Source organism: Abramis brama, assembly GCF_963993115.1.
Source record: "Abramis brama genome assembly, chromosome: 7".
Lineage (NCBI taxonomy): Eukaryota > Metazoa > Chordata > Actinopteri > Cypriniformes > Leuciscidae > Abramis > Abramis brama.
In genome coordinates, this window is record NC_139969.1 from 45,586,723 (window position 1) to 45,612,299 (window position 25,577).

General features: G+C 36.5%; 1 long non-coding RNA gene across 2 annotated transcripts; it reads right to left on the bottom strand.

Moving 5' to 3' along the window:
• Positions 1-15,859: 15,859 nt before the first annotated feature.
• Positions 15,860-23,040, bottom strand: LOC311086505. Of its 2 annotated transcripts, XR_014607085.1 has the most exons (6): positions 21,346-23,040; positions 20,990-21,099; positions 20,851-20,894; positions 19,684-19,748; positions 17,995-18,096; positions 15,860-16,206 (listed from the first exon to the last, which is right to left on the bottom strand). It is a non-coding gene; the product is annotated as an uncharacterized lncRNA (long non-coding RNA). The 2 variants fall into 2 exon arrangements; XR_014607086.1 differs by lacking the exon at positions 17,995-18,096 and having other exon boundaries at positions 21,346-23,016.
• Positions 23,041-25,577: the final 2,537 nt, after the last annotated feature.

Genomic DNA, 25,577 nt, shown 5'->3' on the forward strand with positions numbered 1-25,577 from the left:
CTTCTAAATTACGATCCTGTGAGCTCAAAAACATTAAAACTTGGCGCCTAAAAGAAAGAACATGTTTTAGCGCGTTGTTTTTACATCCAAGGGGAATCATTCTGACAGGGCTTGCGATCTTTCCAAACCTCTGCAGTTCTTTCGTTAAGATCTCGTTGGATATAAAAAGGTTCGAGATTATGATTTTCGTTGCTGGAGCGGACAGCGGGGTTATCGAAACAAACGTTTCTTTCCAAACCCACATTCCGCTTACAGTCAACTGATTGACTTAAGATTTCAAAAATATGACGACAGCTTTATTCATCCGTGAGGCCGAAATGATATTCTCAAAACCAACGTGCTCTCCTATAACTAGGAGCAGCTCTTCCACTGTCACTCCGGGTTCTGTACACACTTGCACCCATTACAGAGTGGCAGAGTTGGCGTTCCTTGCATGGAAAACCGCGCAAGCTAATTAATAAAGACTTTTAGGCGAGGGGGAAAAAAAAGAAAAAGAAAGAAAAAAGTAAAGGAGAAATTGGAAACAAGAATTTCACAATCACTCTCACCAATGCGCAGTCAACTCCCACACACTCCCAGCATGCACGAGAGAGAGAGAGAGAGAGAGAGAGAGAGAGAGAGAGAGAGAGAGAGAGAGAGAGAGAGAGAGAGAGAGAGAGAGAGAGAGAGAGAGAAACACCAAACAACGGATGCAGGGCAGAATTAGGCCAATACCCTCTCCTCCTAAACATCCAAAAAAGAGCCATCAAATTCTGGAAACACCTAAAAACAAGCGACCCCAACACATACCATTACAGAGCCCTCAAACACCAAGAGCTGAGCGTAACGAGGAGCCCCCTGTGCCACACACACACACACACCAGAGCTGAGCGTAACGAGGAGTCCCCTGTGCCACACACACACACACACACACACACACCAAGAGCTGAGCGTAACGAGGAGTCCCCTGTGCCAGCTGGTGCTGAGACTGACTGAGCTCTCTCCTGCAGAGATCAGCACGCCTCAGCACACACACACACTCACACACATTCGGCCTGCACTAATTATCAACACAGAACAAGACAAGTACATCACCCACTGGACGAACACCATTCAAAACCAACACAAACTGGAATGTTATTCGGCACTAAATCGAGAGTACACTGTAGCGAACTACCTGAGCACAGTGAGTGATGTGAAGCTCAGGAAAACACTGACGATGTACAGACTCAGCGAGCACAGCCTGGCCATCGAGAGTGTGTGTGTGTGAGACTCAGCGAGCACAGCCTGGCCATCGAGAGTGTGTGTGTGTGAGACTCAGCGAGCACAGCCTGGCCATCGAGAGTGTGTGTGTGTGTGTGTGTGTGTGTGTGTGTGTGTGTGTGTGTGTGTGTGTGTGTGTGAGACTCAGCGAGCACAGCCTGGCCATCGAGAGTGTGTGTGTGTGTGTGTGTGTGTGTGTGTGTGTGTGTGTGTGAGACTCAGCGAGCACAGCCTGGCCATCGAGAGTGTGTGCGTGTGTGTGTGTGAGAGACTCAGCGAGCACAGCCTGGCCATCGAGACGGGCCGGCGCAGACAGACCTGGCTCTCCCGTGAGGACAGACTCTGCTCGCACTGCATTCTGGGAGTGCCGGAGACAGAGCTGCACTTCCTCACAGAATGCCCAAAATATGAACACATCAGGAACCAATATTACCCAAAAATCAATAAAATATTTCCCCAATTTAACACCTGTAACCCGACCCAAAAACTCAGATTCATCCTTGGCGAAGAAGCCAAATGCTCCAATATAGCAGCAAGACTAGTAGCATCTCTCCACATCCTGAGGGACGAGCAGAGCAGCAGACACCCAATAAACACACACTCACTCACAGCCTAACACACCCCATCACACACACACACACACACACACACACACACACACAGCCTAACCCATCCCATCACACCTACACACATGTATATAATGTTCAAGTTCAGTGTTTGTTTATTTTTGTTTTTTATTTACATGATTTCCGCATTATAATCCTTTTTATTTTATTGATTAATCTTTGTTTACTCTATTATTATTGTTTTATGTTATCAGTATTATTATTTTTGCAATATCTATCCAAGATAATATATATATATATATATATATATATATATATATATATATATATATATAATACTATCCTTTTTTCTATTTAATTTTAACTATTATTATAATTCTGTGTACTAAATGTTCTAAATCATTTTCTATGTTGTTGTGATGCTTTGGCAATACAAAATGTACTTTTTTGTCATGCCAATAAAGCTTTCTGAATTGAATTGAATTGAGAGAGAGGGAGAGAGAGGGAGAGAGAGAGAGAGAGGTTCAAAAATTCTTTTATTTTACATTTCAAAACTCATACATTCATATACTCATTCTAAAATAATTCTACATTATTAAATTAGATTATATATAAACCCACAGATGTATATAACAAAAGTAAAAATAAAATTAAAAGTTCAAAACCATCACATCATCATAAATAGTGCATAAAACGTTATCAACACACCATATTTCAATAAAACTCCTTACATTATTAACCATATTATAATATGCATACTCTACTTTAAGCCTTCCTGCTACTAATTTCCTAAACATAACTTCAGGGTCCGTAGATGCCAATTGCAAGCCTTTATTCTTCCTGGTTTTCCACACTGCCAATTTTGCAGTCCCAATCAAATAACTCAATAAACACACTTTCTTCCTTATCAAAAATGCATACTTTAACCCTCCAATAAACACTTTATCCGAAAAAGCCTCGTTAAATTCCCTGAACCATTCCTTAAGAAGGTTAAAAAGACTTTGTAGCCTTTCACATCTTAAAAACAAATGTTCTAAATCCTCCTCCTCTCCACAAAACCTACATTCCCCACCCACTGCTGGATTCAAGTGTGCCACATGTCTGTCTGTAGCTATTGCCCTGTGAATAATCCTCCATTGTAGATCAGCTGTTCGCTTCTCCACCGGAGGTTTATACAGTGCTCTCCATCTGTCCCTCACGAGGAACTCTGGTGTCAACAGACCTGGCCACCCAGAGGCTTTTACTCTCCTGAGTGATTCCTGATGTATGATCTTCACCGTAATGTGATAAATGGCCTTCTTTGATGTAGACTCGAAGAGTTCTATTTGAGGAACCTCAAAAGACAAAATTGAACCAAACTCCACACCTTCCAGATCTTCCTTACTTGCGGGAGTTATTTTTATCTTTGGGAATCCTTTCTCATTGGTCTCCTTTCTTGCGATGATCTCTCTGTAGCTGCTTGGTATTACATTCAAAATTTCCTCCATTAGTTTTGCTGTAAGTCTTAGTGACCGTAATCCTGTCACCTCTCTGAGGGTCTCTGCCGATCTCCATCCATTATTATCCAAGAGGTGCCCCAGTTTTACAATGTTATTCCTTAGTAAGCATGTTCGTATACTCACAGAAGATAACATCCTTGTCTGGATCATTGGATTAAAAAACAAGGGTTCTTCAGTGACCCATTGTCCATTAGGATCAATGTCCCGCTCCACTTTAAAAACAGTTCTCCAGACCTTTAACATAGCCTTGTAAAAGGGGGTAAGCTCAGACAAGCTCACCTCCTCCAGTTTTATTAGGAATAAATGTTTGTCCAATCCCAGTCCTCCTGCTCTCTGTAGCAAAGCACAAGCAGTTTGGGCCCAGGTCAAGTCCTTATGATAGAGGAGTCTCTGTGCTGCCTGTATCCTGAAGGCACTGATACGACTCCTCACATCCACCAACCCCTGGCCACCTTCCTGGACAGGTAAATACAGTGTTGCTGCCCGGATCCAGTGCTGCCCACTCCAGAAGAAATCCACCAATGCTCTTTGTATACGGCAGATCAGTTCATCAGGTGGCTCCATAACCATAAACTTGTGCCACAGTGTAGAGGCAGCTAGGTTATTAATAACCAAAACTCGCCCTCTATACGACAACTGTGGTAATAGCCATTTCCATTTAGACAATCGGGCAATCACTTTCTCCAGCATTCCCTCCCAATTCTTCATCTGAAATTGACTATTCCCTAAATATACACCTAAAACTTTTAGCCCTTCCCTGCCCCATTTTAAACCACCAGGAAGCTGCGGAGGTCTTTTCCCCATCCACTGTCCAATAATAAAACCCTCACTTTTCCCCCAATTTAATCTAGCTGAGGATGCCTTCTCATATTGCTCAATGATCTTCGTTAAAACTGTAACATCATCCTGGTCTTTAATAAAAACAGTAACGTCATCAGCATAAGCCGATACAGACACTATAGAACTTATGTCTCCATTTGGGATTAAGACTCCATTGAGATTTCTCCTTAACCTGCACAAAAGAGGTTCAATGACAAGACTATATAACTGTCCTGAAAGTGGGCAGCCTTGTCTAATTCCTCTAGAAACAGGTATTGGTGCACTTAAACCACCACCAGCTTTTACAAGAACAACTGCATTTGAATACAACAATTGAATATATGAAATAAAATTTTCACCAAAGCCAAAATGCTGTAAAACATTATAGAGATACCCATGGTCAACTCTATCAAATGCTTTCTCCTGATCTAGAGAAAGAACACCAATTTCAGAATTATTTAATTGACTTAATTCAATAACATCACGTAATAATGAGATATTGTCCATTATAGATCTTTCAGGAATGCAGTACGTCTGATCCTTCTGCACCAATAAACCCAGATAACACTTCAACCTGTTAGCCAAACATTTTGAGAATATTTTGTAGTCAACACACAACAATGACACTGGTCTCCAATTTTTTAAAAGTCCCAGATCTCCTTTTTTTGGAAGTAATGAAAGTACTGCCCGACTACAACTTGTGGGAAGTATCTTACTTTGGCAACATTCAGAAAGTACCTCATAAAAATCTTCTCCTAAAATACCCCAAAAACATTGATAGAATTCTGCAGTCAGTCCATCAATTCCTGGGGATCTACCCGTGGACAACTGCTGCATTGCCTCTGTAAGCTCTTGAAAAGTAATGTTCTCATCCAAAGTCTTTCTCTGTTCACTCTCAATCTTTGGTAGATCACCAAGTAGATCTTCAGCGCTTTCATGGTTACAGTTTTCAGAAGCATATAATTGTGAGTAGAAATCCACAGACATCTTCCTTATTTCAGCAGGATCTGTTGTTATAGAACCATCATGACGACGAAGATGATACATTTGCTTCTGTGTTGTACTTTTCTTTTCAAGATTGAAAAAATATGTGCTAGGGGTGTCCATGTCTTTAATAGAGCAAAATCTTGCCCTTATTAGAGCTGTCTTTACTTGCTCTTGTAGAAAAGTCCCAAGCTCTTTATTTTTCTTTTGTAGAGCATCATCATGCACAAGTTCATTATTGTTATTAAAAATGTCCTGTTCTAAAAGTTCAATGTCTCTTTGTAGTCTTTTCACAGTATCCCTCACCACTGATCCAATATGAGATGAATAATTCTGACACAACATCCTTATGTTAACTTTACCCACATCCCACCACTGATTGAGATTCTCAAATGAACTTTTCCTCGTTTTCCAGTTCTTCCAGAATAAAACAAACGAATCACAAAAATGAATGTCTTGCAACAATTTAGCATTAAAATGCCAGTAATAAATAGGTTTTGACATATTTTTTAAAATAAAGTCAAAAATAACCATGTGATGGTCTGAAAAACCATTAGGTAAAATAGAAGTATTCATCACCCTATTATTCCATACTTTACCCAAATAAAATCTATCTAATCTTGCACCACTAACTCTATTATCATTTACTTTAAGCCAGGTATATTGTCTAGCTCTTTTATTTATCATTCTCCACACATCAATTAATTCAAATTCATTCAATACCTTTGTCAACATCATGCTTGATTGACTGTGTGGCTCTTCTCCATTTCTATCAATTGTAAAGTCTGTGGTACAATTCCAATCTCCTCCCACAACAATACACACATTACTATCAATTGTCTTAATTAACCTTGTCATTTTCATAAAAAAATCCATCCTCTCAGACCCATTATTTGGGGCATAAACATTCATGAACACAAGTTCCATTCCTCCAACCTCAATTTTAGTTAACAAAAGTCTACCTTTTATAACCTCATCTACAGTTAGAACATTAACATTGATATTTTTTGAAAATAAAATAGCTACCCCTGCGCTGTTATTTGTCCCATGACTTAAAGTGAGCTTCCCTTCCCACCACATGCTCCATTCATTTTCATTGTCATTATCAGTATGTGTTTCTTGTAAAAAAGCTACATCAACCCGGTTAATTTTAAAAAACTCTGAAATCATTGCCAATTTTGTCCTATCTCTACCTCCATTTATATTCAAGGAGCCCACCCTTAAAAGCCCCATAAGAAAAAAGAAAAAGAGACAGGACAGGTACAAATATGACACACAAAGTTTAGAAATCACCAGGTGCAACTTCTTCATTTTACTTTTTTAAAAGCATGCATTTTATCCTTCCTTAACCTTGTTATCATTTTCTTCAGACGAAATCTCTTTTTTTTATCTAAAGCTTCGTAACTGACTGTTTTCTGCAGCGACAATACAGACCCAATGAATTTATCTGTGTCTGGAAAAAAATCCTTAACTTCCACTACTTTTCCAAATGTTGCATCCAAAAAGTTATTAATTTCCTGCAATGTGTACGTATCATCCAAAACCTGTGAACCTATCTCAGAAATATCAGAGACCGAATCATCATCTCTTATCTCTTTATCCTCAGACATTTCAACACATCCAGATATCCCTGCCACTTCATTATCCACAGTTCCATTAGCTTCAGCCTTTTCATTTTGTTTGGAAAAAACAGATTTTTCACCTTTCTTACTAAACTCATTATCATCGTTGTCAACATTGTCAACAACATCATCAGTTTGCTTAGCACTTGGAGCTCTACCGTCACTAGTCTCTCCAGCATGAGACTGTTTTGCGGTCTGAGATCCGTTTGCTACATCGGCAGCATCACTAGGGCCTGCAGCCTCCTCACTATTTTGAGCTTTATGTGGACACGCCATCCTTTTATGGCCCACATCTCCACACTCAAAACACTTCATACTTCCAGTGTTTGCATACACCATGTATGCCTTTCCTTCATGCCATACTCTGAAAGAAATGTCTAATTCCTGCTCATTCAAAAACATGAACACCTGCCGCCTAAACGACATAACATGCTTTAATGCTGCATTTTTACAACGAAGTGGAACCATTTTAATTGCGCTAGCAAACTTTCCATAACGAACTAATCCCCGCTCAATCTCATCATTATGAATGAATGGGGGCACGTTCGAGATAGTTATACGTGTCGTCGGCGAAATCAGCGGTGAAACATTAATAAAATCACCACTTACCACAATTCCGTTGGTAATGAGGCGATTAGCTATCTCTTCCTCCTTTACAAAAACCACAACGGCCTTATTCATCCTCAAAGCCGAAGAAATGTTCTCAAAGCCGATCTGCTCTCCGACCGCGACTAGCACGTCTTCCACATCCACACCTGCCGCGGTAACACACCTGATTCCGTTACGCAGAGACACAGGTGGCGGTGGCTCTCCCCCGTCCGGGAGCGACGCCATCCCAACACCGTCCCAAAAAGACAAGACTAACCTCAACTTAATCCACTTTCCAAAATCAACTGTTATACCCCAAATTTTAAAGATGAAAAATAAGGAAAAAAAGTAAATAACAGTCACCCTCTCCCCTTACGAATCCCCCACACACACCCAAACTCTCCCAGCGTACACCGGAAGTGTGAGAGAGAGAGAGAGAGAGAGAGAGAGAGAGAGAGAGAGAGAGACACGTGTGTGTGTGTGTGTGTGTGTGTGTGTGTGTTTGAGAGAGAGAGAGAGAGAGAGAGAGAGAGAGAGAGACGTGTGTGTGTGTGTGTGTGTGTGTGTGTGTGTATGTGTGTGTGTGTGTGTGTTTGAGAGAGAGAGAGGGAGAGAGAGAGAGGTGTGTGTGTGTTTGAGAGAGAGAGAGAGAGACAAGATTGGCAGATAAAGGTCACACAAGTAAATAAATTAAAATACTTCCACAAAATAAAGTCTGATTATAAATTGGCCCCATACCTGACCGAGATCAGTAACTATGGTCAGAGAAAGCTCCTGACGAGGTATCGCATCAGTGACCACAGTCTGTGTGTGGAGACGGGCCGACACAAGCCGAGCTGGAGAGCCAGAGAGCTCAGACTGTGTTCACACTGCACTGATGGAGTCGTGGAGGACGAGCTGCACTTCCTCACCCAGTGCAGCAAGTACAAACACATCAGAGACTCTTATTTCACACTAATAGCTCAGATTTTACCCCAATTCCAACAAGCGAGCCTCACAGACAAACTGTCTTATATTCTGGGAGAGAAAGAAGAGTGTGTTCTCCTGGCAGCGCAGTGTGTGTCTTCCTGCCATCATATGAGGGACAAGGGCTGAACCCTCTTCCCTTAAACTGCTCTCTGGACTTATTTTTTTTTTTTCCATTGTGATATATATATGCATAATATGGAAATGTTATTTTTTTTTATTTTAGTTTTTATTGTTCACTTTTATTTATCTACCTGTACGTATATGTTTGTATATGTCTATTGCTTTGGCAATATTGTGCTATTTTACACAGTCATGCCAATAAAGCTCATTTGAATTGAATTGAATTGAGAGAGAGAGGGAGAGACGTGTGTTTGAGAGAGAGAGAGAGAGAGAGAGAGAGAGAGAGAGACGTGTGTGTGTGTGTGAGAGAGAGAGAGAGAGAGAGAGAGAGAGGTATGTGTGTGTTTGTGAGTGAGGGAGAGAGAGAGAGAGGTTTAACAATACCTTTATTTATACATTTTTTACTTCACACTTTTCAACAAAATATTCACTACTATAAATACATTTGCATTCTTACTATTATAAAACCTCCTTTAAAAAAAAACTCCCTTTAAAATCTTTCAAAAATTTAAAACAAACTGATCCTCATGTAACATACATAACACTTCATTAACACACCATATATCACAAAAACCTAATAAATTATTTGTCAACCTATAATATGCAAATTCAATCTTAAGCCTCCCCGCTATAAGCCACTTGCACATTTCTTCAGGATCTATAGTTGCCAATTGTAAACCTTTGTTTTTTCGTGTTTTCCACACTGCCAGTTTAGCTGTTCCAATCAAGTAATTTAATAAACACATTTTTTTCCTTTTTGAAAATGTATATTTTATTCCTCCAATAAACACCTTATCTGAAAAATTCTCATCAAATTTACCAAACCAGCTCCCAAGCAATTTAAAAATGCCTTTTAATCTCCCACACTTCAAAAACAAATGCTCCAAATCCTCTTTTTCCCCACAGAATCGACATTCCCCCTTCACAGCTGTATTCAGGTGTGCCACATGTCCGTCTGTTGCTATCGCCCCATAAATAATCCTCCACTGCAGATCCCCCGAACGCTTCTCTACAGGGGGTTTATATAGGGCTCTCCACCTGTCTCTTATCAGGAAGTCTGGGCTCAACAAATCTGGCCACTTGGAAACTTTTTGTTTTCTCAAAGAGTCTTGATGTATTGTTTTTACTGTGACGTTGTACAGTTCTTTCTTTGACATGCCTTTAAGGGAATAAAATTGAGGATTCTTGAAGGACAAAATGGCATCCACCACTTCTTCTTCATCCTCCTTTATTGCTGGAGAAATTACCAGTTCTGGAAATTGCACATTATTCCCCATGTCCTGGGTATTCTCATGTCTTTGTGCAATAAATGTTCTGTATCCACTTGGTAGTACATTGCAGATTTCTTCCTTTAGCTTTGACACTAGACGTGAAGATCTCAAGCCTGTTGCTTCTTGAAGTTCATCAATTGACTTCCATCCATCTTCATTCAATAAATGATCCAGCTTTACGATTCCATTCCTTAATAAACATTGTCGTATAGTCACAGAGGACAACAGTCTAGTTTGAATCAGTGGATTAAAAAAAAGTGGCTCCTCTGGTGCCCAAAGTTCCAAATTGTCCATACTCCGTTCTGTTCGTATAACAGTTTTCCATGTTTGCAACATAGCTCTATAAAAAACAGTGAGCTCAGACAGGTTAATCTCTTCAAGCTTCATTAAAAATAGTTGTTTATCAAGTCCAAAGCCACCAACTGTCCTCATGATCACACTTGCAGTTTTTCCCCAAAGCACCTCTTTATCATACAGAAATCTCTGTGCAGCTTGTAGCCTAAAAGCACGGATTCTGTTTCTCACATCCACCAGTCCTTGTCCACCCTCTTGTACTGGTAGGTATAATACTGCAGCACGCAACCAATGTTGTCCATTCCAGAAAAAGTTCACTATTGTCCTTTGTATATTGGAGATCAATTCCTCTGGTGGCTCCATGACAACAGTCCGATGCCACAGAACAGAAGCAGCCAGATTGTTTACTACCAGGACCCTTCCTCGATATGACAATTGTGGTAATAGCCATCGCCACTTCGACAATCGGGCAGACACCTTTTCTATCAAACCCTCCCAGTTTTTCTTTTGAAATTGTTCATTTCCAAAAAAAACACCTAAAATCTTTAGTCCGTCTTTTCTCCATTGCAACCCTCCTGGAAGTTTTGGAAAATTTTCCAACTTACCAATCATAAATCCTTCACTTTTTGTCCAATTAACCTTAGCAGAGGAGGCTTTTTCATATACTTCAATAATTTTTGTTAAAATTTCAATGTCTTCTTGTCCTGTAATAAAAACCGTAATGTCATCTGCATATGCTGATAAAACCACCTTAGAATGGCCATTAACATGAGGGATTAAAGTTCCATTTAAATTCCTCCTCAACCTACATAATAAGGTTTCAATAATTAGGCTAAATATTAACATCTAATATAACCATGTGATGGTCTGAAAAACCATTAGGTCTAATAAAAGTATTCATCACCTTATTGTTCCATGTCTTTTTTAAATAAAACCTATCCAATCTCGCTCCACTAATTCTATTATCAACAACTCTTAACCATGTATACTGCTTTACACCTTCATTTCTCATTCTCCATACATCTGTTAACTGGAATTCATTGATAACTTTTTTTAATGCATCACTTGACTTATTATGGGGCTCTTCTCCATTTCGATCAACAACAAAGTCTATTGTACAATTCCAATCACCTCCAAGTATTAGACAAACATTATCATCATATTTTTCAATCACATTTCGTAATTCCATAAAAAATTCCAGCCTTTCTGGACCATTATTAGGAGCATAAACATTAACAAATACAGATTCTATTCCTTTATACTCAATTTGTGTTAATAGTAATCGTCCTTTAACAATTTCTTCTACCTTTAAAATATTCACACTTTCAGAAAATAAAATAGCTACCCCAGCACTATTTCTTGTGTCATGACTCAAGGCAAAATTTCCTTTCCACCATAATCCCCATTCTACTTCATTATCAGTGTCTGTATGTGTTTCTTGTAAAAAACAAACATTAACCTTTTCTATTCTTAACAACTCTGAAATCTGTGCTAATTTATTCTTGTCCCTACCTCCATTAATATTTAATGATCCCACTCTCCACACATCCATATAGAGAAATAAGAAATAGACAGAAACTGAAAAGAAAAAGCACAGAGTAAAGAACACCACTTGTGATTTGTTCATATCAATTTTTTGAAACATTCACTTTTCTTCTCCTTAATTTCGTTATCATCTTTTTCAGCCGGAATCTTTTCTTTTTATCCAAAACTTCATAACTCACTTTTTTTTGCAGCCACAACACTGATATTATAAATTTGTCCACATCTGGAAAAAATTGCTCTACCTCTACAACTTTACCAAATGTTGTCTCAAGAAAGTCATCAATTTCCTCTAAAGAGTACATGTCTTCCATCACTTGTGACCCAATGTCCGAAAACTCAGAAAGTACATCTTCGTCTCTCATTTCTGCATCACCATTGATCTCACTTTTACTACTTCCAACCTCATTTTCTCTGCTACTTGCAACATGTTCCATATCTTCACTCCTTACATTATTCACAACCGTTCCAGTTATTTCATTATTCTCAATCACACTTTCCTCAATTTGGTTGTCATTTTCTTCATTTAATTCAACAGCTTCCTCAACTCCCTGGGTCTCATTTTCCTCTACAACTTCCTCAGCTCCCTGAGGCTCATTCTCTTCCACATCTACAGGCTGCACATTTTCAGGATCATTCACAAGATCAACCTCATCAGTTTGTCTAGCGGCTTCTACCGCAGCTTGAACTTGAACTTTATGCGGGCATGCTAAACGCTTATGGCCAACATCTCCACACTCAAAACATTTCATGTTCCCAGTATTTGCGTAAACCATGTACGCCCTTCCCTCATGCCAAACTTTAAACGACACATCTAGCTCTTGTTCGTTTAGGAACATAAAAACCTGCCTTCTAAACGACATTACGTGTTTCAGCGCTTCATTTCTACATCCGAGGGGAACGGTTTTAATCGCGCTAGCTAACTTACCATAACGCAACAGCTCTCGTTCTATCTCATGACTCTGGATGAAAGGCGGCACATTTGAAACGGTGACTTTGATAGTTGGAGCAACCAGCGGCAAAACAGTAATAAAATCTCCACTTACCACTATTCCACTGCTTATAAGACGATTCACTTGGTTCTCTTCCTTCACAAACACAACCACAGCTTTATTCATTCGCGAAGCAGATGAAATGTTTTCATAGCCGATCTCCTCTCCTACTGAAAGTAACACTTCCTCCACATTCACCCCGTTCGCCGTCACACACCTAACTCCATGGCGAAGGGAAACAGGTGGCGTAAGAGACGCCATCCCGCTCCCAAAAACTATCCTCAAAAAACTCTTATCACTACGAAATTAAGTTTAATCAGGAAAAAAGAAACAAACGTTTTAGAAAAGTTCGAAACAAACACACGTTCACCCTCCCCTCTTGAGAACCCTCACACGCACCCAAACACTCCCAGCATGCACCGAGAGAGAGAGAGAGAGAGAGAGAGAGAGAGAGAGAGAGAGAGAGACGTATGTGTGTGTGTGAGAGAGAGAGAGAGAGAGAGAGAGAGAGAGAGAGAGAGGTATGTGTGTGTTTGTGAGTGAGGGAGAGAGAGAGAGGGAGAGACGTGTGTTTGAGAGAGAGAGAGAGAGAGAGAGAGAGAGAGAGAGAGGTATGTGTGTGTTTGTGAGCGAGGGAGAGAGAGAGAGAGAGGGAGAGACGTGTGTTTGAGAGAGAGAGAGAGAGAGGGAGAGACGTGTGTTTGAGAGAGAGAGAGAGAGAGAGAGAGAGAGAGAGAGAGAGAGACGTGTGTTTGTGTGTGTGTGTTTGAGAAAGAGAGAGAGAGAATTTTTTTATTTCTTTTATTACAAATACATTTCACAGTACATTTAAATTACAATGTGCATAAATATTAATAGCAACTCCAACTCACAATAAATGTGCAAAAGCCAAATCACCTTCAGACACAGAGCACAAAGCCTCACTGCAACACCAAATACCTTCAAAAGTGATCAGGTCGTCCATATGCTTGTAATAAGCAAAATCAATCAATATTCTTGCTTTCACCATGTTTGAAAACATTGCAACTACATTCTGTCCCAAATTTTGTTTGACTTTCTTTTTCCTACTTATATAAATAGCCAATTTTGCTTGGCCTAAAACAAAATTCAACAACTGGCATACAAATCTTTTTTTAAACACATATTTAAAACCCAAAATAAATAACACCGTAGAAAAAGTGTCATTACACTTGTTTCCTAAAAGCAGAAATAAAGGCTCTAATCTTGCACACTTTACAAATGCATGAAAGATGGTTTCTCTCTCAGTGCAAAAAGGACATTCAGCATTGTAGTGGATTTTTTCCCTAAACCCGACTATCTAGCATCTGCAAATCGACACTTAATAAATAAATCTGTTGCGTCTACTCATCGACACAGAGTGTCTACAAATCGACACTTAATAACCTTTATACTCAAGCTCTTTGCGTCTTCCGTCGACAACTGGCCGAGTCTCTTACTCTAATTTACTTGCTTCCCTAAACTGACCTGCTGCGCAGCAGAAATAACAGACAGACATCAGCAAATGTCCTCTAAATGCTTTAATAACGGCCGGGAGAGTCTTCGAGCAGTTCTCAGAGAAACTCTCCCAAGAAGAATCAAGGCCGGAGGATCTCAGACAAATTCCATTGAGAAAATCCCCACAGTACACAAGAATACAACAGTTTTTATAGTATAGAGGTATGGCATAAATGTATGCTGCATTACATAATTTCCCCACTATTTGGTTGGTTCTTCATATGCAAACCCCTCTGTTACTAGGTAAAGCAAACTTTGTTTTAATGATGACTTCATTTGCTAATCACAAGATTCTAACAGACTGTCTAGTTTCATTTCCAAACTTGTTATTTATACATACACACGCACACAGTCAAAGCAACAAGTTTTCCATTGGTTTCGTACAGTACATCCTGTTCTAATGTTAAAATTTCCACGACAGCATCAGTCTCAGGATTTACAATTGAAATACCCAGCTAGAAATTTTTTGTTCTAAAAATGTTCTAAGAACATTAGCATGTATTGTTCTATAAATGTTTTCAGCGGCTAGTTTTAGTTTTGTTCTCAGAATGTTCTTTTAAAAGTTTGGAGAACATTCTTTAAAAACATTATTAAAATGTTTAGTAGTAACATTCTTTTAACATTATTCTCTAACGTTCTTAGAAAGTTTTCAGCGGCTAGTTTTAGTTTTGTTCCCAGAATGTTCTTTTAAAAGTTTGGAGAACATTCTTTAAAAACATTATTAAAATGTTTAGTAGTAACATTCTTTTAACATTATTCTCTAACGTTCTTAGAAAGTTTTCAGCGGCTAGTTTTAGTTTTGTTCCCAGAATGTTCTTTTAAAAGTTTGGAGAACATTCTTTAAAAACATTATTAAAATGTTTAGTAGTAACATTCTTTTAACATTATTCTCTAATTTTCTCAGAACGTTTTCAGCGGGTAGTTTTATTTGTGTTCCCAGAATGTTTTTTTAAATGTTTAGAGAACATTTTCTAAAAACATTATTAAAATGTTTAGTAGTAACATTTTTATAACATTATTCTCTGACGTTCTTATAATGTTTTTAGCGTGTAGTTTTATTTTTGTTCCCAGAATGTTCTTATAAATGTTCGGATAACATTTTTTTAAAAACATTATTAAAATGTTTAGTAATAACGTTCTTATAACATTATTCTCTAATGTTCATAGAACGTTTTCAGCGGGTAGTTTTATTTTTGTTCCCAGAATGTTTTTTTAAATGTTTAGAGAACATTTTCTAAAAACATTATTAAAATGTTTAGTAATAACATTCTTATAACATTATTCTCTAACGTTCTTATAATGTTGTAAGCGGATAGTTTTATTTTTGTTCCCAGAATGTTCTTTTAAATGTTCGGATAACATTATTTAAAAACATTATTAAAATGTTTAGGTGTACCATTCTTACAACATTATTCTCTAACGTTCTTAGAAAGTTTTCAGGGGGTGTTTTTATTTTTGTTCCCAGAATGTTCTTTTAAAAGTTCAGATAAAAAATTTTTTTACAACATTATAAAAATGTTTAATAATAATATTGTTAGAACATTATTTCTCCTAAAAGGTAGGATAACATTCTCTAAGAACACTCTAAAAATGTTTTGTGATGATGACCTTCTATAAATGTTTAATCATAACATTTTTAGAACATTATCCCTTTATTCTTATAAAGTTTTTAGCAGGAAGTTTTATTTTTATTCTTAGAACGTTCTTCTAAAAGTTAGGATAACATTCTCTAAAAATACTCTTAAAAATACTACTTAACATTCTTATAAATTTTTTAGTGGGAAGTTTTATTTTTGTTCCCAAAATGTTCTCTTAAACATAAAAAATGCTTAGCTATAACATTGTTAAAACATACAATTTTATTAATCTCTAAAATAAAACAAAAATCTAACAGGTTTATGAATGGCATTCACATAAATTATTAGAAGTTCTGCGTACAGTAGATGCCCAACATTAAATGAAGAACTCAGTAAAGTCCAATGTGCAATCACACGTCTTGACTGCTGTTTGCTCAGAGCGCTCATCATCAGTCTTTGGTTGTCTTGGTTCTTGCAGAAAAAGAATAAAGTCATCTGCATTAATAGGTGTTCTACTGTTCTTCTCTTCTTCTTTTTCAGCTGCTATCCCAGTTAGCAGAATTGAGCTCCATTCTCTGTGTGCATGGTAGAGTTTTTCCTCATAGCCTATAAAAGAAGATCATGCAACAGTGTAAACAAAAATAATACAAATACATATTACATATTAAGATCACAAGCAATATTGACTTTGAAAACTTTCAAAATTAGCCAGCCTAATTATTAATCAGAAATTAATTAGATTAGTTTATTTAAAAGTATAAATATGATACCTTATGAGTATCTATTTTGTTTCTGTAATTTAAAACATATACTTAATCCATTATATACATGTTAAAGGGATACTCCACTTTTTTTGTAAATAGGCTCATTTTATAACTCCCCCAGAGTTAAACAGTTGAGTTTTACCGTTTTCTAATCCATTCAGCCGAGTTTCTGATATTTAGAAGAATGTCAGTAACCAGACAGTTTCTGGTCTCATTGACTTCCATAGTATATATTTTTTCCTACTATGGAAGTCAATTTGGCCAGAAACTGTCTGGTTACTGATATTCTTCCAAATATCAGAAACTCGGCTGAATGGATTCGAAAACGGTAAAACTCAACTGTTTAACTCTGGGGGAGTTGTAAAATGAGCCTATTTCCAAAAAAAGTGGAGTATCCCTTTAATAACACAACTAGAGGCTAAATTATTTTAACAAACTACAAACTTGGCTTGAGAAGTGTGAACCTCGAACTCAGGTAGCCTTGAGCACAGCTGCAGCATGTCACAGCACTGCCCACGATGCTTTTGCTCTGATGTAACAGCTCATTTTCATCAGTTATATTGTCTATGGATTGTTACATTTCTTACAGATTTCTGCTTGTTTTAAATCAGATACAGATAAAGTAGTACTGCATTTGAGATAGAACAATTTCTAGTGTGATTTAATCATACCTGTGAATCGTCTCTTTGCTATTAGCTAAGCTGTAAGTTTTAGTTACTTCAAAAGCAGAAAGAAAAATATGCTATAACTTCTGTTTCTTATTGAGAAATCACAGGACAGTGTTGACACTAACTTTTTGTGCTCCAGTAGGTTTCTGTGTGCGCACAATCTGCATGTTAAATGTGAGCTACTGTCTGTGCATATGAAAGCTTGTTTCCGCCATGGAATACAATTTTTAAAAAAGGTAATTGCGAATCACAATTCAAACTTTTTTTTCTCAGAAGTGCGAGATATAAACTCGCAATTGGCCGTTTGAAAGTCAGAATCACAGGATAAATTAGTAAAACCTGAGAAAAAAAAGCAATTCTGGCTTATTTTTTTTTTGCTGTCGTTTCTATATGAGAACATTAATGCACTTCATCAATACAGCTGCTCTGAGAGTCACTTCAGCAGCATTTTAGCTTCATTTGAGAAAAACTATCATCATATCATAAAACACAGAGAAACTCAAAGGTCTACACGGCAATCCGTCAAATAAAAGTTTGGTTTAACCTTTGAAGAACGTTTTGCTTAAATCATTACATTTTAAATAATTGGTTATAGCAATTTAATTAAACCATTCAAATGGAATCAAGAAAACAAAAAAAAATTTACTTTTGGGAGATGCGAGAGCGAAGTAGTCCAGTGATAATTAACAGGCAGCCATGGTTAATGCAATTTGCAAAGACCCGCCCCCTTTAGTTACTGTTGCTATGTCCAACAAGCCATGGCGCTCTCACGCCACACATCATATTGTCACGCAATGAAAAATACATTGCGGATCACAGAAAAAACGCTGAAACGTTTAAACGCAGAGACAAGACAGAGCAGGTTACTTTTGATATGAAAGTTGAAACAAAGTCTCAACGTTTAATTTGTGTAATTTTTTTAAAAAAATATATTTTTGGTAAAATAAAAATGTAAAAAATACCTGTCAATCAAACTCCCTCGAAGGGTGAATTCTGAGGGGAGTAAAAAAGACAGCTCACAATTCTGATATTTTCTTGCAATTGTGTGTTCTTGCCTCACAATTCTGAGAGAAAAAAAAAAACTGTAATTTTACTGATGGAAACAGACAGTAAAAAAGTGGACTTCAAAGATTTCTTATTCTGTAGCTCCCTGTGGGATTTTTTTGACAAGTCCATAAAAATGCATCCATCCATGATAAAAGTACTCCACACGGCTCTGGCAGGTTAATAAAGGCGAAAGGTGAAGCGAAGTGATGCGTTTGTGTAAGAAACATATCCATATTTTATATTTTAGGGCTGGGAATCGATTAAAAAAAGTAACTGATTATTTACACAATTTGCTGTAATTAAATGCAATTAATTGCATTTCCCCCAAGCTTGTAATCATCAATATTTAAACTTAGAATAACCTAATTAAACAACAAAAAGGAAAAAAAGGAACAGAAAATAGCCCTGTATTAAAATAATATTAAACATCAATATATCAATATATTATTATTTTCAATAATCAATCAACATAATAAATTTAACAATTTATTATTATAATTTTTTTTTTCTAATTATCAAAATAAAACATAGTCCTACAAAGCTATTATTACAAGAGCATGTGATCAGAGCAGGTAATTTTACCATTGTTGTCAGCATGACTATACCAGCTCAGTAGGGCTATTTCACAGAAGTCTACTACTGAGAAATTTCACGTTATTTGACTTTGCTTTCCAGTGCATGATCGGTACATGATTGGAGCGTTTGGGCCGTTAACGACAGAGCAGAACGCGCAAGCGCAAACACGGAGCAGAACATTGAGCAAAGAGCTCAATGTTTGCTCAGTGTTGTGTGTGTGTGTCAGTGCGCCGACACACACACACGGAATGGAGAGCGCGGAGCGGAAAAGACCCGGTCATGAAAGCTGCGCGAGAATAAAACCTGATCGCCGAACACGGAGGGGCGGGACGGCATATTTTGCAGCCTTTTCCGCAACAGGAAGTCATTAAAATGAGGCAAAAAAAGTGCTGCGTTAATTGCATTTTTTTTATAAACTCGTTAAGCATCTCAAATTAATCGCGAAGATTAACGTGTTAATTCCCCCAGCCCTACCATATTTATAATTTTATCGACTTAAATAACTAGCTTCCAGCAGACAGCCATATGCAAGTCAAATTACGCCCAAAGAGTTAGTCAACGCATCGATACGCATATGCGCCTGCAAGGCTACGCATCACTACACTTCGGCCGCCATATGCGTCTATGAGTAGAAAAATGTGTCGTCCCAGTTTTTGATACGCGACGCACCGTTGTATGCAATACTATGCGTTGTTGGTGGGGGCAAAACTGCAAGTTGCTTGCGTCCGACGTGTTGACTATAAAAGGCTCTTGTCGGTGCATGACATAGGAGTAGCATAAGCTTTGACGGCTCTCGCGGTTCAAACAAACAGGGCTAGGCAATAAATTCAAGCTCCTCCCACATTTCTCTTTATATGATTCTCTTTAATGATAATTTTTCTAAAAATCTCTGTGGAAAGAAAGTCAGATATAAATCTGGGACAGATATAAATCTGGCACGAGGGAGAAAAAAATAGATCATTTTTATTTTGGAGTGCATTGTGCGTTTAAAATTGACTACGGTTTTATAAAATGCAGTGGATACTTACTAGTGATGGACTTGTTTCTCTGTTGGTGCCTGTTCTGCTCCGTAAACATTGGTCCAATGCTTGATCTTAAGAAAATGTAAAAAGTGTGTTAATGTGTGTTAACAGACTATTGATCTGGGTGACATATAGGACCATTTTTTATGTTTTCCTTAAGTGTTAGGCTATATAAATCTGGAGAACCCTTACTAACATTAACCATGGTTTTGCTACACTAACTAAATGGTAATAAATTATTGTAATCAATCCACCATAAAAATATTGTTTCTACACTTTACTATAATAAAAACCATGGTTAATTTAGCAAAGGACCCTGGGAACATGTCCTAAAAAGAACAGCTCATCCAAAAAATAGACTCTCTATCGTTATTTACCAGTACTCCATGTTGTTCCAAAACTGTATGAATTTATTTTGTATAACCTTAATTAAGATATCTTGAGAAATGACTTCACTGTTTTTTTTGTTTTTTTTCATAAAATGGGTTCCAATGTTGTTTAATTCCCAACATTCTTGTGTTTCAGAGAAGTCATACAGGTTTGAAAATAATTTCATTTTGAAAGGACATTTATGTTATGTATAAAGACACAATGTTCTCAGTTCCCTCATTGTAAAGCTCCTATGCTGAGGTTTATTTTATTTTATTTTTTCAAAATGTTGCAAGTAAAATGTTCTAATTGTGTTAACTTGTCACATTAGAAGAACGTTTTATGAAGAACATTCAACATCTCATCTCTCAATGATATCCTCAAAACATTTCCCTAACGTGACAGAGAGAATGTTCTTCTTTTGTTATCATGAAACATTGGGACAATGTTATATTGAGATCATTGTACAACTTTAACTTTAGCAACATTCCCAAAATATGCTCAAAATGTTGCAAGTAGAATGTTCTTCTTTTGTTATCATGAAACATTGGGAACATTTGTTTCCATAAAATGGGTTCCAATGTTGTTTTATTCCCAACATTCTTGTGTTTCACAGAAGTCATACAGGTTTGAAAATAATTTCATTTTGAAAGGACATTTATGTTTGGGTCAGCTAGGCCCATAAAAACTCATATCAAGAAGACAGGTACAATTTTGACTGGAGGGTTTGGACCAGTGTGCCTTTGAGCAGAGTTTACATGTTCTGCCTCTATTTCACGTGTATTTTACTATGACAATACTCACCGCAACTGAAGATCATGTGGCTGGATAATTTATTCCCAAAATTCCTGGATAATGGGAAACACACACATACAGCAATATTATTAGCTATTTGTATTTACTTACTAAAAGAGACATAAAAAGCTTGCAAATTTTTACTCACCAGCTCAAAAACATATTATGATGATGACTCATCATTTTGACGGTAACGTTAGGCCGATATCCCGCGATCATTCAAAAGCCTAGTTTTCATAGTGTGGGTCGAGTTCCTCTCTGTATAAAGACACAATGTTCTCAGTTCACTCATTGTAAAGCTCAGACTATGCTGAGGTTTATTTTTATTTATTTTTATCAAAAACTAACTTAGCTGACAATATTTAGCCTAACGTTACACATGCAGCCTGAAACATTGACATAATATCGATATTGCTCTAGTCGCATTTAAAATTAGCTTCTCAATTTAACACACTATATTTTGATGTAGCAGAATGTATTTTTATATAAAATAAAGTTATTTACCTTCCGCAGATTGCAATATGTCCGTTACACGTAGGCTACGTTGTTAAAATTCGTTGTCCATTTACATCCCGCAACTCGCTCAAAATAAAAATGTAACAGTACGATGCAAAATAATCCATGTTTTAAACAATGTAAAAGCCACAGAACCGAAGGAGGCTAGTACTGAAGATCCTCCCGAGCAGCAGCAGCGCGCACACACACACACTCTCACTCTAAAACAGACGAATATTCAAACTTCAAACTTGACCAGTAAAAGGCGCGCATAGCTGCCATTGGCCAGATTCCTGGATGACAGTCTGAATAGCCAATCATGCTCAAAACAACTCGAAGAGACAGCCAATAATGTGGTAACATTGCAATTACAGGAAAAGATTACATGTTTTAAAAGAAAGAATATGAAAAAAATGTGCACGGCTATTTATTTAGTTGTATTTGTAAGCTGGCTGTTATATTTAATCAATTGGTTAAATGGTGTCTTCATTGCAGTGCATGATAAAAAATAAATAAACTTACAATAACATATAAATAATAATAATAAATTACACAAATAATATATACCATGTATAACAACATATATTTACCACTGCTCTGCCAAACAGCAGTTTAAAAGAGCAAACATATTATATATTAAACAGAGCAAACATTGCATATGTATAGGCTATTCATATACAATTCTGTATACCTACCTACATGAAAAACTAATGGATTGGTATCATGGTAACATTAGAGATACATTCATGTGACCCATAATGATCCTTTTGCACTTTAACAAAATATTGACCTTTCCTTTAGAAACACTCTTATGCCTAATAATGTCAACTTGCTTTTCACCCTGTGTGGCACTGTTACACAACCTGTTGGTTTAGGGTAAATCCTCTGTCCAACACAACACTTTGGTAACATTGGCATAATTCTATACAAGTTGCAACATATACCCCGGGTTTCACAGGCAAGGTTTAAGCCTGTAGTCCCAGACTAAAATGCACGTTTGAGCTGTTTTACCTGAAAGCAACTTGCACTGACATATCTTAAAATATGTCGGTGCCATTATTTTGTCTCAAGATGCACACCAGTAATGTTTCTTTTTCTTTTTTCTAAGGCACATTTTTAAAAGCTAATTAAATGCACTAAGGCCTAATCCTGGCTTAATCTAAACTCTGTGAAACCGGGTCTGGGTTAGAAATTAAGGGTTAAGGTTAACCCTAACTCTAACCCTAACCCTTGTCTACAGACTTTTATTTAACAGCATGGATACTCCAAGGTGTTGACTGCAGTGGTTAGGCCTTTAGCGTTGATACAGGACGAATAACTTCTTACTGTGACAGTCTGTAATGTATTTTAGCAAAGAGTGTTTGTATGGATTGTCCCTAATTAAGCTAGAGCTATTGGTGCATTCAAGTCATGTCATAAAGATCGTATTTACAAGTTGAACGCCACCACAATGATGAGAATATGAGTAGGAAGCTCAGGATTTTCTTTAACCCCGATCTTGAAGAGTTAGGGGTGTGTCAGTGGGAAACATTGTGGGATACCACTATACTTAGGTATTCAGCAGTGACAATGAAGTAAGCTAATGCCTGCACAAAATATGATAGCATTAATATGTAACAGTATAATATGTGATGATAAAGTTTACAGTGGCTTCATTAATTTAAAACATTAAACAAAATTGTAAAACCTCATGAATACAAACTTCCCAGGAGGACTTAAATGCACCATATGTTCCATCGTGAACCCTGTGGGCCTGCTGTCAGACCAGCAAGCTCAATTTAACAATAATTGTGTAGTTTGATTGCTAAATGTTACATTTAAAATGTTCTAGTTTTGTTAACACGTCACATTACAAGAATTTTTTTTAAAAACACTCATCATCTCAGGTCTCAGTGATATCCTCAAAACATTTTACGAACGTTGATTTGATAATGTTCCTCCTCTGTTATTATGGAACATTGTGCCAATGTTTTACTGAGAACATTATATAATCTGTTATCTCAACAACATCCTCAAAACATCCTTAAAATGTTGCAATTAAAATGTTCTAATTGTGTTAACACATAACATTACAAGAACGTTTTATAAAGAACATTCAACATCTCATCTCTCAATGATATCCTCAAAACATTTTCCTAATGTGACAGAGAGAATGTTCTTCTTTTGTTATGACAAAACATTGGGACAATGTTATATTGAGATCATTGTACAAACTTTAACTTTAACAACATTCCCAAAATATGCTCAAAATGTTGCAAGTAGAATGTTCTTCTTTTGTTATCATGAAACATTGGGACAATGTTATATTGAGATCATTGTACAAACTTTAACTTTAGCAACATTCCCAAAATATGCTCAAAATGTTGCAAGTAAAATGTTCTAATTGTGTTAACTCGTCACATTAGAAGAACATTTTATAAAGAACAATAAACATCTCATCTCTCAATGATATCCTCAAAACATTCTACAAATGTGACAGAGAGAACGTTCTTCTTTTGTTATGACAAAACATTAAGACAACGTTATTTTGAGATCATTGTACAAACTTTAACTTAAACAACATTCCCAAAATATGCTCAAAATGTTGCAAATAAAATGTTATAATTTTGTTAACTCGTCACATTAAAATAACGTTTTATAAAGAACAATAAACATCTCATCTCTCAATGGTATCCTCAAAACATTTTCCTAATGTGACAGAGAGAATTGTTCTTCTTTTGGTTTTATGAAACATTGGGACAATGTTATATTGAGATCATTGTACAAACTTGAACTTTAATAACATTCCCAAAATATCCTCAAAATGTTGCAAGTAGAATGCTCTTCTTTTGTTATCATGAAACATTGGGACAATGTTATTTTAAGATCATTGTCCAAACTTTAACTTTAACAACATTCCCAAAATATGCTCAAAATGTTGCAAATAAAATGTTCTAATTGTGTTAACTCGTCACATTAGAAGAACGTTTTATGAAGAACATTCAACATCTCATCTCTCAATGATATCCTCAAAACATTTTCCTAACGTGACAGAGAGAACGTTCTTCTTTTGTTTTTATGAAACATTGGGACAATGTTATATTGAGATCATTGTACAAACTTTAACTTTAACAACATTCCCAAAATATGCTCAAAATGTTGCAAGTAGAATGTTCTTCTTTTGTTATCATGAAACATTGGGACAATGTTATATTGAGATCATTGTACAAACTCTAACTTTAGCAACATTCCCAAAATATGCTCAAAATGTTGCAAGTAGAATGTTCTTCTTTTGTTATCATGAAACATTGGGACAATGTTATATTGAGATCATTGTACAAACTTTAACTTTAACAACATTCCCAAAATATGCTCAAAATGTTGCAGGTAAAATGTTCTAATAGTGTTAACTCGTCACATTAAAATAACGTTTTATAAAGAACATTCAACCTCTCATCTCTCAATGATATCCTCAAAACATTTTCCTAATGTGACAGAGAGAATGTTCCTCTTTTGTTTTTATGAAACATTGGGACAATGTTATATTGAGATCATTGTACAAACTTTGACTTTAACAACATTCCCAAAATATGCTCAAAATGTTGCAAGTAGAATGTTCTTCTTTTGTTATCATGAAACATTGGGACAATGTTATATTGAGATCATTGTACAAACTTTAACTTTAACAACATTTCCAAAATATGCTCAAAATGTTGCAGGTAAAATGTTCTAATTGTGTTAACTCGTCACATTAGAAGAACGTTTTATAAAGAACAATAAACATCTCATCTCTCAATGATATCCTCAAAACATTTTCCTAACGTGACAGAGAGAACGTTCTTCTTTTGTTATGACAAAACATTAAGACAACGTTATTTTGAGATCATTGTACAAACTTTAACTTTAACAACATTCCCAAAATATGCTCAAAATGTTGCAAGTAAAATGTTCTAATTGTGTTAACTCGTCACATTAGAAGAACGTTTTATAAAGAACATTCAACATATCATCTCTCAATGATATCCTCAAAATATTCTACAAATGTGACAGAGAGAATGTTCTTCTTTTGTTTTTATGAAACATTGGGACAATGTTATATTGAGATCATTGTACAAACTTTAACTTTAACAACATTCCCAGAATATGCTCAAAATGTTGCAAGTAAAATGTTCTAATTGTGTTAACTCGTCACATTAGAAGAACGTTTTATAAAGAACAATAAACATCTCATCTCTCAATGATATCCTCAAAACATTCTACAA